At 45.7% G+C, this 12,832-nt stretch overlaps 1 protein-coding gene across 3 annotated transcripts in view; it reads left to right on the top strand.

Moving 5' to 3' along the window:
• Positions 1 to 12,832, top strand: part of RALGAPA2 (Ral GTPase activating protein catalytic subunit alpha 2) — a 307,449-nt gene that overhangs the window by 285,676 nt on the left and 8,941 nt on the right. The gene's annotated exons all lie outside the window — the stretch shown is intronic.

The following is a 12,832-nucleotide window of genomic DNA, read 5'->3' as shown; positions in this document are numbered from 1 at the left end:
TGAATCAACTAATGAATATCAAAAGGAATGATGACATTCATTTTAATTTGTTTTGTATCCGAGCTGTTCACTCAGTTCCTTTCTTCAGCTATCCTGTTAACCTCCAAATCTAGCAAGGTTAATGAACTTTTTCTCAGTAATGTGCTCCGGTTCATTCAGGAGTGGGTTTCTTGCTGAGCTGGGAATATGTTGTTTAAAAGCGATGCCCGAATCAGTGCTTACTTATCAAAAAAGAGTTCCTCACAGTGGAAGCCGTTGCTACTAATGCTAAATGGGGATTATGCTGCCGAGAAACGAGGGTCAGGGATTAATGCAGGAGACATGGAAGGACAGTGTCCCTGGGTCCATCATTACAGCAGTGCAGCATGCATGTGTCTCTCTGGAGTGGCCTGTGTCATGTGGACAGGCCGCCGACCGCAGCAGCACCTGGTGTGGAACTCGCTTAGAAACTAGTTTGCAATAATTTTCATTTATTAGGCTAGCGGAAAACTATAAAAATTTCAGCAGGTTTCCTTTGGTTTGGGGGCTTTTACTCTTTTTATATTTTCCATTTGAAAATAAAAGTGTACTGCCACTTAAATTGATTGTATGATTAGCATGGTTTTTTTCAAAGAATAAAATTATTACGTGTACATTTCTGCATGTAATTACAGATTAATTGCCTTTCAGAGAGTAAATGGGATATTTAGTCGATGCATGTTGAAATTCTCAATGAGGAGCTTCCTTCGTCTTCCATGGGTTTAGAGGCAACTGCTAGAGTGCTTAATAGATTTCTAACCTGTATCAGTTGTCTCTGAACACTGCCTTACTTCTCCTATTCTGACTTGTTAACAAATATCTTACACACAAAGTGAAAAAAAAATTAAATTCAGTGAAATAAATCACTTACAAATAAAATCAGCCATGCATCATTGTTTAACATCGCTGGCTTCAATCCTTGCCTCTCGGAGCTTTGTTGGGAGATAAGAGGGAGAGGCATGCACTTGCACGGGGAGCCAGGAGCAGCAGGCAGAAGGCTTGGGAGATAAGCAAGCTGGCAGAGGTGCGGGAGCCGTGTGATTTACATAATCACGCCTCTGCTTCCTGGTGAGGCGTCAAGAAACACTGGGATGGCCTCTATTGATCTTTGTTGAACTGGAATACTAAACAACATGAGAAAGCTTATAACTTAAGGCTTTGATTAATGTTTCTTACATTAAAAAAGTAGAACAGCTGTGAATTGAATTCTTTTATACACTCTGCCAACGTTCTAGCTCAGACCAAAAAAACAAAACAAAACAAAATCCATTTCAAGGGAAATGAAGATTTCATACCCAGGCTGGCTAGAGGTTTAAAATTGTTTCTAATATTTTGGTGAAAAACATGAAGGATCTGTAGCAAAGCTAATTTTTAAAAGATCTCATTCAGCTTTTTCGCATCATCCTGAGATATTCCAGTCCTCATGAGTACTTGATTGTTCAGTGCAGGTTTTTTCTTTTTTAACTCTTGAGGGAGCTTTTCATTTCTTAAAATTAAAAGAAAAAAAAAATAACTAGCTGGATGGTTACATTCCTTAACTGTTACATTCTTAAGGTTATCGATTCAGATGTTATCAAAACAAATAATGATGGACTTTATTTTCTATGTATATTTTAGCCTCTATATAAATTAATTTGGGCTTTTCCAAAAGTTCATAATTATTTAAACCAATTGAAATGAGTCATAGGTAACATCGTAAGTGAGACTCTAGGAGCAATTTGAGTTTTTATGGCCGCTGCTTGGAGAGGATTGTCAGTAGGCTTCTTTGAGAGCATCATATGTTTGAAAGTTACTTGACAGAATAAAGATTCTGACGGCATGTAACAGCGGGCATTAGAACTTTTAAAGAGGAACGTGAAACAAACATGGGATATCAAGATAAATGCTGATCCTTCCTCTATTCAAATTATTATTCTCAGTATTACATTTCACAATGTTCATGGTGTAGGACATTCGGTGTTTAGTGATAAAATCTTTTATACATGTATCACACCTATCTTTGAGTGTGATTTTTCGGTCTGGGCGTAAGGTCCTGTTTTAATGCTTTGCATATCTGCTTATCACAGTGACTAGGAAGGAACTAAGAATAAACTTGAACTGAAATGTGGGGGCAGTGCAGAGAGGGGGGCGCATTTCAGCACTGCATGCAGGAACTGCAGCCTCTCCTCATTTACATTCCTGTTTTGCTTTTGAGGAATCCCTAGCCTTGCCTGTTAACTACTTTTAGAGATAAAAACATTCTTCATTTATTCACAGTGTTTTTTATGGGGACAAGTACAGTCAAACCCAGAAGAGCTGGCCAGCTTAAGCTATGAAACTGAGGTGAAGTCTGCTCTTCCAAGCAACAAGCCAACTGGAAAAATTGACCCTGAGCGGCTTAAGCTCCCACAGTGCACTTAGGACCCAATCAGACCATCTCTGGCCGTCAGGGTCATCAAAGCAGGGCCTTGGGCTTCTGCTCACATGCATATGCACAATCTGAGGAATTAGGAGCTCCTAGGTTTCCTTTGTATCCTCACAACAAGGAGCTTTACTGTTAATGAAGAGGGAGAGTCACCTGAAGGCTGTATTCCTTCCACACTGTATTTGTAGCAGCAAGCCAGAAAGCAGCATGCAGCTGCCGCAAGGCCGGCCGCAATATCAGCCGTTAAGTCGTTAAGTCGGAGGTGAAAGTAAGAGACGTAAGAGATGTGCTAAGTGGGAGTAGCCTGTGCCCCAAGATGCCACAGTTGGAAAATGGGTAGGCCTCAGACTCTCCCTGCCCCAGGGCGCGGGCGCTGAGCTGTCCACCTGGGGAGCCCTGCTCATGACGCCCTGCCAGCCAGGGGTCGGCTGTAGGGCTGATACCTGAGTGCTCAACTTTTCTCAAAGGGCTTTAAAAGAACAAACAAACCTGTTTTCCTAATCAGAAAAATGTTCTTAAAGCCTGATCTACCTACTCCATCCATGACTTGTATTGCTAACGCCTGGTGTATAATAGGTGTATTTGCCCTGCTTTTTTGCCTAGCCCTATGGCTTGCCTTCCTTTATTGGTTCCGTTCTTTATTGACCTGCAATAAATAGGTAGTCAGCGCTAACATATTATTTGCAGTTAACATATATGTTTATACATCTATAGGGGTGTGTTTGTATATATGCATATATATAAATATGTATTTCACATACGTATGTACTGGAGTGGGGAACTAAGTTTGTTAGTTTCAGTCATGTTACCAAGGAAGGGGGACCAGCAGAGAGGCCTTTAAAGGGTTAACTGGAATGGGCACCCTCGACTGCTGGGAGGGACTGATGTAATCACTGCAGCTCACAGCCAAGTGCATCTGTTCACCATGAGGTCATTCTTCTGCATGCTAATGATTTGGAAAATCAAGTATAATGTTTGACATTATCGGAAAGGATATAAATAGTGTAAATCTTTACTTTTTAGAAGCTGCTCTTATAGAACAAAAGGAGGAAAAATAAAACCCTTTAGTTTGGACTCGAGATATTCTTTCCAGAACTGTTTTTAAAGATGGTTATCTGGACCTTAAAAATCTTGGAGGAATCCACTTGTGTGTCTGTTGATAAATGAATCCCAAAATCACTATTACAGTCGCAGCTTGCACTTTGGGGACTTAGGACTATAGGTATGTCTCATGTAATATATAATTTTGAGAATTTCCAAGTGCCTCGATCAGAAGTTGATGAAGATGGGTTTTTCCCAAAGAATGTCTAAAACCAAGTTAAATGAGTGGTTCATCTCAGCATACCCAAATTGACTTGCGTTTGCTGAAGATGCCAACACTATTTATGGTGCCTTTCTACTTCAATGTTGCTATAGAGAGCCAGCAGAGGGAGCACAGGTCTTTGTTTATTTGTTAGCCCTACATAAACACAGCATTTGATTTCTCCAAGATACAATCAGAAACACCTCCTTCATGATAGACTGGATTGCCAAGGCTCCAGGGTTTAGAACAAGTGGGAGAAGATTCCTCACTATGCCTCATCAGATTCTGCCACTTTTAATGTAGGTCATTGTGGAGCTTAAGCCAGATTAGTCTGAGTCGATCTTAGGATATCCCTGCCACCCCTGCTATTGTATAAGACTAGAAAGTTTCGTCCTGCACCCAACTGCATGGATACCCTCTTGCAAAGGCTCAACTACCTAAAAGAAAAGACTTTTATAACTTTTTTCTGCAACAAAATAATTACATTAAGTTCACAGAAACTTTGCCAGAAGACTCTGCCTCGTGTCACTGGGTCATTTTGACAGCCAGTGAAATCCTCTCATAAAACTGCAGACAGAGGCACTTGCGTTACACATTGGTCCCCAAGCGAATCTGAGGTGTAGATGCTACACGTACTACTCTTAGAGCTCCCTGGCTACAACCAGCTTCTGCTTGCTAAGACCTCCACACCGTATACCAGGGGCCAGGATATTGCATGCGTGTCACTCTGCATGCAGACCCTGACAGAAATGTTTCATTGGTTCTTTCACTGGGCAGTTAATCAAATTAACCCCCAGAAACAGCACAAGTAACTTATAACCTCCCAAAAGATTTTCCCCATTCATTGAAAGTATGGTCATGTTATACAATCATTCTCTCCCCCTGGGCCTCCCTGTTAAAGTGGTCTTTCCCCACCCCACCTCCCACCTGCCCCACCCTAAAGTGGTCTTAATAAAGTTTTTATTGATGGCCTTTCTTATGCATCTTATGTGTTCAACTTATAACTTTGCTGAAACCAGCAAAGAACATCACAGAATGTTGAGCTAGAAGGGACTTCAGGAATATCGAGTCTAACTCCTTCACATTAATTTTGAGTAAGCTGAAGACCAAGCTATGAAGGGATAACCAAAGTTCATGAGCAAGTTGAAAGCGGGGCCAATCCAACCTTCCCCTCCCCGTTCTACATGGAAATGCTAGCCCAGCGCCCACCCTGTAGTGACAACCCCATAATCAGACCCATGGCTGCTGGCTCTTATTAATACTAAAAGCCTGGGTTAAATTTCTGAACTCTATTCAGATTATCCAGAAATTTTCCTTAAATACAAGTTCTCTGACATCACTGTGTCTATTCAAGAACTCACAGCCACCCCAGTCTGCACCCTCAGCACGCGTGGCTGGAGCTGGCCAAAGTGTGGCCACGAGTCCTGCAAACAACTAACCGCTTTGCACAGACGTTTCTGCCACCCACATAATCCCTTCTGGACCCAGCCCAAATCTGCCCTCCCACATAGCCTACTCAGTGCTCAATTCTGACCCCTTCTGCTTTTTTTTTTCTTTTTTCAATTTAATATGTATTCTTCCGGAAGAGATAATAAAGCATCAACAGAAAGTTTTCAACCGCCCCTAATCCCATCACCCAGGCCCAGCAATGCTCAGCTCTGGCTGCACATAGGAACCACCTGTGAGGCTGTAAAAATACTGATGCTTAGGTTCTTCCACCAGAGATTCAGACTGTTGGTCTAGGATGTGGCCTGGACTTTAAAAAAAACAACCACAAACCTGAAGACATTTTAATATGCAACTAGGACTGAGAACTACTGTCTTAAATCAAAGCATCTCTGTAATGTTTAGGTCCTCATTTTAGTGCCATCTAACTTGTGATTACTTATATCTTGATTTTTCTTAGCATTTATAAGTCCGTGTCCCATGCGTGTGTGTCTTCTGTCCAGAATGGGCTGTGAATTCTTTAGAGAAGGATGCACGGAATCGCTTAGAACAGATGCTACAGAGTAAATAGGAAGGAGGACAAAGGGAGTCGGGCTGTAGCTTTAAGCAGTACAGGTGTGTCCCTAGACCACAGATGTGTTGAGCCTGATGCAAGATGCAGAACACACACCTGTAATCATGTCTCATCCGTGGCCCTCCCTTCCTCGTCTTGGTGACAGTGGGCCAGTGGTGAGCAGTGCGGTCACAGCTGGGTGTGGGGACAGGCAGGGAAGCCCAAAGCCTGGGGAATCCACAGACTGGGTGGTGCAGTTCCGAAGAACTGCAGCTTGATTCGAGATGCTTTTGTAAATGGTACTGAAGGTTTTAAACAGAATTCTCAGTAGCCTTGTTTAGCGCCACCTTTTGCTTCAAGCTTATTTGTCCCTTTGTCCTTTTAAAACTCTTGTGCTGTCCTCAGTGTCAGCTCTGGCACTGGGGAGGGAGAGATGAGACAGATCGTTCTTCCACCGGATCAGCTAGAAAACGCTGCTGCTACCTGTGAGATGTTACCACCTCTGAACCGGCCCTCCCTTCCCTTGGCAGCTGCCACTGAGCAGGACTGTGGGGGGCACTTCAGGGGGACACAGAAGGCTCTGGGGATGGACCTGTGTCCATCTGGCACAGGCTATGTCTCCCTTTTCCTTGGGAAGCTTGGAATCTTGGAGAGAAGCAAATACTTATGAACTGCAGAAAATAAAAAAGGCTATTTAATATTAATAAGCCAAGATTGGTTTGCTCTAAACTATAACTACATGTCAACAAGATATAGTCAGCCAATGGTTTAGGCCAGTTGGGTTGAGAGTGCCCTGAGACGGGCTATGCTGTCTGCCTTGTGAGTCTGGAAGGGGATGCAAACTCACCTCTTGTGTGCTCGATATTCTACTAAGCATCCCACCAGCCTGTTTTCACTCCCTCACCTTGGCTGATATTTAGAACCGGAAGGGCCAAGGACAAGAAGAACAAGCTAGAGGACGGTAAATGTAGGAAGAGCAGAGAGGAAGAAACTGCACCTTTCAGAGTCATTGCAGGGACCTTCCTGACCCTGGGGTTGGTGCCACGATTGGAGGTATTCACTGGTTCCAAGAATAAGAAGGGACCTAAGATTATTCAGTCTGAAGTGTTGACATTGAATTGAATTTGTTCCTTCGGAAGAACTCTGAAGGTGCTGATTTTTCTGTGAAATGCTGTGTCAGGTTAGTTCTGCTGTCCCAGTCCTCACAGGGTTTTGTGTGCAGGTGGCATCTTCCTCCCACCTAACTGTTAATTATGACTCAGGGGACACTTTCGCAGTTGCCGAGAGATGACCGGCAGATACCAAGAATTTTTCTCAGAGACAATTTTTGGAAATGACTCTTAATTAAAGCTTATTTGAAATAAACTTGAGAATTTGTTTCAGAAGAACCTGGAGCTTCTGACACCCAAGGTTCACATTCCTTGTTAACTGTGACCGTGGCCCTCAAGTCCTTCTGGCCTAGCAGCTGGTACACATATGACCTCAGCCGTTGAGGGGGTTCCTAGAAGACACAGTGATTTTCCTTGAATTCCTGTTTAGCAATGGCCAAACCCAAGCAGAGGCCAAAGGGGACTCCTCTTACTAGCGTTTAAGTCTGCTGGTAGGAAGAGGAATATTTCATACTGTCCTTTTCCAGGAAGAAATAGGACGACAACCAGGAAATAAACCTGGGAGTAGCATCATAAAGAGAAAGGCTGGTTCCTTTTTACCCACTAGCCTTTAAAGTCCTCACGTGGATGGGAACAAAGTCCCTTAAAAATGGTAAACATCCGAATCAATTTTGAAACCGCGGCATTGGCATGGCCAAATTCATTTCATTTCTCCGCACACGGGAAGCCTAGTAGCATCGCTGCAGAGAATGCCGAGAAAGAACAGGCAAAACCCTACTTTGCGGCTGCTTAAAAAATATGAGACATAAAATCCCAGATGCAAAAAGGACACATTCCACCTACCTGTGTCCTCCATGCGGGGGGTTCCTCGTGCCTTCCCCGCAGTGCTCGGCTTTTACCTGTGGTGGGGACCAGTGGCCTACCTCATCCCCGGCATCTTCTTCCGAGCCTTGCTCCTGCTGCTGAAGCGTGTCTGGGCAGCCCCTGCAGCCGGTATGTGTCCCGGAGCCAGTGCGTGGCCATTAGGGAAACCGTGCTCCCTAGCTACGTCCCCGGGGTGGAGGGAAGTAGCTAGAGAAACAGCGCAACGCCAGTTAGTGCCAGAGCCCTCCAGTTACCATCTGGGCACGCGGCTCTGGGAGGCCAGGCGCTCCTGAGCAGGGCGACCTGAGCTGGCCGGACAGCATCAGGGTGAGCGAAGACAACAAGGAGCCAGAGATGGGAATCCACAGGCCACTAGGCCGACTCTTCCCTCTATCCCAATTATTCAAAGCAGGCGACTACTGGAGGCTGTATTTAGATATTGAAACGCAGGGGCACCTTTGCTGCAGCTTAAGCACATGGGAACTGCAACTTCACTCCTCAGAGCGTCTCAGAACCCCCCCCCCCCAATGGTGCTTGGGGTCTTCGGATATTCATCCCATACCTGTTTTCTGAGCACTTAATATGAGAGACACAGAAGTGGGCAAAACGGACGCCAGCCCTGCCCTCATGGAGGTGTCCCTCCCAGACGGGGAGGAGGACAACAGAGCCTGATGTCAGGAGCTGATGAGTGCTGAGAAGAAAAGGGCAATAAGAAAGGAGGCTCGGGATACTACAGAAAAGGAAAAAAAAAAACAACCTCTTGGTTGCATGCACTTTAAATTAGGGTCAGGAATGGCCTCGCTGAGAAAGTGACATTTGAGAAGCGACTTGAAGGAGGTGAAAGAATGAGCCATATATGGGGAGTGGGGCAGGAAGCAGCAAGTGCAAAGGGCCTGAGGCAGGTGCTTTCCTGGCACATTCAAGGAACTCTGAGGAGCTCTGTTTGTTTAGAGCTGAGGGAGCGGGGAGTGAGGAGGAGGAGCAGGAAGGTCAGAGTGGCCTTGCAGGCTGAGGGCTCCGTCTTGGCTGTTGCTCTGGTGAGGTGAGCAGCTATGAGAAGTTTAACTGAAAGTTAACGAAAGTATTGCCTGCTTTAGAATTCAAATGGAGCATCGCAGAGAGAATTCACATATAGAGAATATCGTAATTATGGAGCAAAATTGCTTCCTTAATGTCTGAAGACGGCAGGGCAGTTTTTATCAGTAAAACTACCAGAAAATTCCATTGCTTCTGTAAAGTTTCCTCAGACACCTCAGACAAATACCCAGAACTCCCTGTCCTCTCACAGGTCACCACAGACTTAACTGCTACATTTTCTTGAGCCATTGATTATTAGGAAGGTTTTCTTTCTTTCTTGTGTTTTTTTTTTGTTGTTTTTTTGTTGTTTTTTTTTTTTTTTTTGAGAGACAGAGTCTCGCTTTGTTGCCTCAAACTCCTGGGCTCAAGCGATCCTGCTGCCTCAGCCTCCCGAGTAGCTGGGACTACAGGCATGCGTCATCACCATGCCTGGCTAATTTTTTCTGTATATATATTAGTTACCCAATTAGTTTCTTTCTATTTATAGTAGAGACGGGGGTCTCGCTCTTGCTCAGGCTGGTTTCGAACTCCTGACCTCGAGCAATCTGCCCGCCGCGGCCTCCCAGAGTGCTAGGATTACAGGCGGGAGCCACGGCGCCCGGCCAGGAGTTTTTTTTAAATAGTCCAGGGCGGCACACACAGTCCCAGCATGTTGTGGGGCAAATCGCAGTGTAATCCCACCTCACCTCCCTCACCACTGCTGAGCTGTTTTTAGACAGATAAATTCAAGTCAGACAGCCCTGAAGGGAAAAGATAAGTCACCAAAAAGTGGTGTGTCACCTGGGAGCAGCCCTGTTTGCTTTGAGGGTGGTGCGTCTGTGATGTGGCACAGGAGGGAGGAGCTGGGGGCGTCCACAAAACCTCTGCACTGTCCTTGTTCCCTTGCTGGCCTGGGTGCCCCCAGTGCATTGTTCCCCCTAAATCTTGGAGCCATTTCTGTTGCGTCACTTTTGGACTGGTGGGAGCAGTAGCCCAACCCAGGCCCACCTTCTTTTTTTTTTTTTGAGACAGAGTCTCACTGTGTTGCCCAGGCTAGAGTGCCATGGTGTCAGCCTAGCTCACAGCAACCTCAAACTCCTGGGCTCAAGCAATCCTGCTGCCTCAGCCTCCCGAATAGCTGGGACTACAGGCATGTGCCACCAAGTCCTGCTAATTTTTTCTATATATTTTTAGCTGTCTAAGTAATTTCTTTCTCTTTTTAGTAGAGGTGGGGTCTTACTCTTGCTCAGGCTGGTCTCGAACTCCGGAGCTCAAACGATCCACCCGCCTCGGCCTCCCAGAGTGCTAGGATTACAGGCGGGAGCCACCACGCCCGGCCCCAGACCCACCTTTTCTATTTTGCACTCTTCTTTTTTGTTAGAGGTAAAGTCCCCCCACCCCCCTGGTCACCCAGGCTGGAGTACAGTGACGTGATCATAGCTCACTGCAGCCTTGAACTCCTGGCCTCTAGCGATCTTTCTGCCTTAGCCTCCCAAAGGCTGGGATTACAGGCGTGAGCCACCATGCCCGGTGATTTTGTCATTTTTAACGACAGCTTTATTGAGATATAATCCACATATCATGTAATTCATCCATTTAAAATGTACAATTCAGTATTTTTAGTATATTCACAAGGCGCCAGCCACCATCACCACCATCTGATTCTAGAACATATTTGTCAGTAGTCAATCCCCATTCCCCCCTCCTACCCCCCAGCCATAAGCAGCCACTGATCCACTTTCCATCTCTGCGGATCTGCCTACTCTGGACATTTTACATCAATAAAATGAATACGATTTGTGGTCCTTGGTGACTGTCTTTCACTTAGCATGTTCTCAAGGTTCATCCATGTTGTGGCACGTATCAGTGTTTTATTTCTTTTTATTGCCAAATAATATCCCATTGTAAAGATAGACCACATTTTGTTTGTTCATTCCCCAGTTGATGGGCATTTGGGCTGTTTCTGCTTTTGGGCTGTTGTGAATGTTGCTGCCATGAACACTCACGTACTGTTTTGCCATTCACTGACGCGAATCCATTCTGGTAAAATGCACGGCCTTCCCATGGCCAAGGCACAACTGCAGTCTCGGTATTCACGTTCAGCGAGGTAGTGAGAGGGTCTGGAAACCTTTCTCCAGCATGGCCTAACAAGAAAGTTGACACTAAGATATTAATTTTAAATGTATGATGTAGTTGAATGTAGTCATAAATCCATAAAAGTACATTATAGTTGCAGAAGGAAAAGAGAAAAATGCCAGGAAAGTTTTTTCCTGAGTGTTCCGCCTGCTTACTACTTAGCTCCTGCACAGGCGTGTGTGCGCGTGCAGCACACGATACGTGCGTTCTCCCTTCCTCCTCCCTTGCTGTTGGTCCAGCTGTCCTAGCTTTGTGCTTCAGAACCAAAGTTGATGGGCAAGACCAACAACCAAAAAGAGCAAGCCAAGCCCAGAGCTAGGGCCGAGGCCAGGACACAGCCACTGCTGCTGGATTGGAAATCCTGGAAGCCATCCTTGGGCCATTTGGAGATGTTAATTAAGCTGGCTAATTCCCACTGGTCCTGGGTTGCCAGTGTTGAGTTGAGTGTGTAGGCTTACCCCATACACTGCCTGCACCTGTTCCCTTCCTCAGAGCCATTCCAAGGGGTCTGAATAGCACAGACAGCCCTCTGATCGCCCACTCCGTCCGCCTTCCTGCTGGTAGGATATTTAGCACTCGCCTAAAGCTGGAACCCTGGTCCACTGTTTCTCTCCCTCCATGCCAGCTCTCAAAATCATTCTCTTTCCTAATTATCTTGAGCCAGTTAATCATTTTCCACACTGACTGCTCGGTAACAAGGATCCGGGGAGAGGCAGCCACTTTTCTTGTCTGGCCCTGCCCAGTGTCATCCCAGGTGGCAGTCCTGGATGGCAGCCTTTCCTCAGAGATAAGAGGCCTGGTTCAGACCCTTGCTCTTCTGCTCTCCCAGTGAGTGCAGCTGGAGAAAACACACTGTAAAAAGCCCCACCAATTCCTGAAACCCTCTGCAAGGCAGAGCTGGATAGAACTCACCTCCAACCGGCCTGTTGTTTCCTGTGTATTTTTAAATCCCTGTTGATTTCCAGAGTAGCCAAGAAGTCACACGAGGCCAAAGAAGACATCTTTCTTTAAAAGTGACTTCTGGATTCCTCAGGTTCAAACTCTGTGTCCGAGCCTCCAGTTGGCCACAGTTTGGCCTTTTGGTGTCCGAGTCAAACTGGTCAAGGCTCTCCCCCAAGGAGTCTCGCTCAGCTGCTCTTAGCATGCATGGGGCCGACTCCTGATTCCCAGGGCCACCAATATATAAAAATAACTTGGGGCCGGGCGCAGTGGCTCACGCCTGTAATCCTAGCTCTCTGGGAGGCCGAGGTGGGCGGAGTTCAGGAGTTCGAAACCAGCCTGAGGAAGAGCAAGACCCCGTCTCTACTATAAATGGAAAGAAATTAATTGGCCAACTAAAAATATATACAAAAAATTAGCCGGGCATGGTGGCGCATGCCTGTAGTCCCAGCTACTCGGGAGGCTGAGGCAGGAGGATCACTTGAGCCCAGGAGTTTGAGGTTGCTGTGAGCTAGGCTGACGCCATGGCACTCACTCTAGCCTGGACAACAAAGCGAGACTCTGTCTCAAAAAAAAAAAAAAAAAAAACTTGGAATTAAAGATGCATATTAATCCTATAACCCAGTATCTCTTGCTTTTTTTTTTTCGTTATCACCCCACCATGGAGTCTTTTAAGACATTTTTATTTCCTGCTTTGTCCCATCCCCTGAAAAATCACAGAAATACTGTGTATCTGTTTATTCACAGTACTTGTATCTGTGCTTTATACATACAAACCGTAAAATATTTTTCCCCCCAAGGGGTGATGTTGCCTCTTTAGACAGCTTGCTGTAACTCCTTCCCCGGAGCCTCGAAAAGCAGGGTTTTTTCTGTTCTCTGCTGTAACTCCGAGCTAGAGTGGGTACCTGGCACACATCTGGTGCCCGGTTGATGGAAAGATGAAATAATTATGCTTTGTGTCTCCCCTATTCCCCCAGGCATCACGTGCCTCCTGGCCTCTTCCC

This window comes from Microcebus murinus, chromosome 16, assembly GCF_040939455.1.
Source record: "Microcebus murinus isolate Inina chromosome 16, M.murinus_Inina_mat1.0, whole genome shotgun sequence".
NCBI classification, from domain to species: domain Eukaryota; kingdom Metazoa; phylum Chordata; class Mammalia; order Primates; family Cheirogaleidae; genus Microcebus; species Microcebus murinus.
This window is presented reverse-complemented; position numbering and strand designations above follow the sequence as displayed.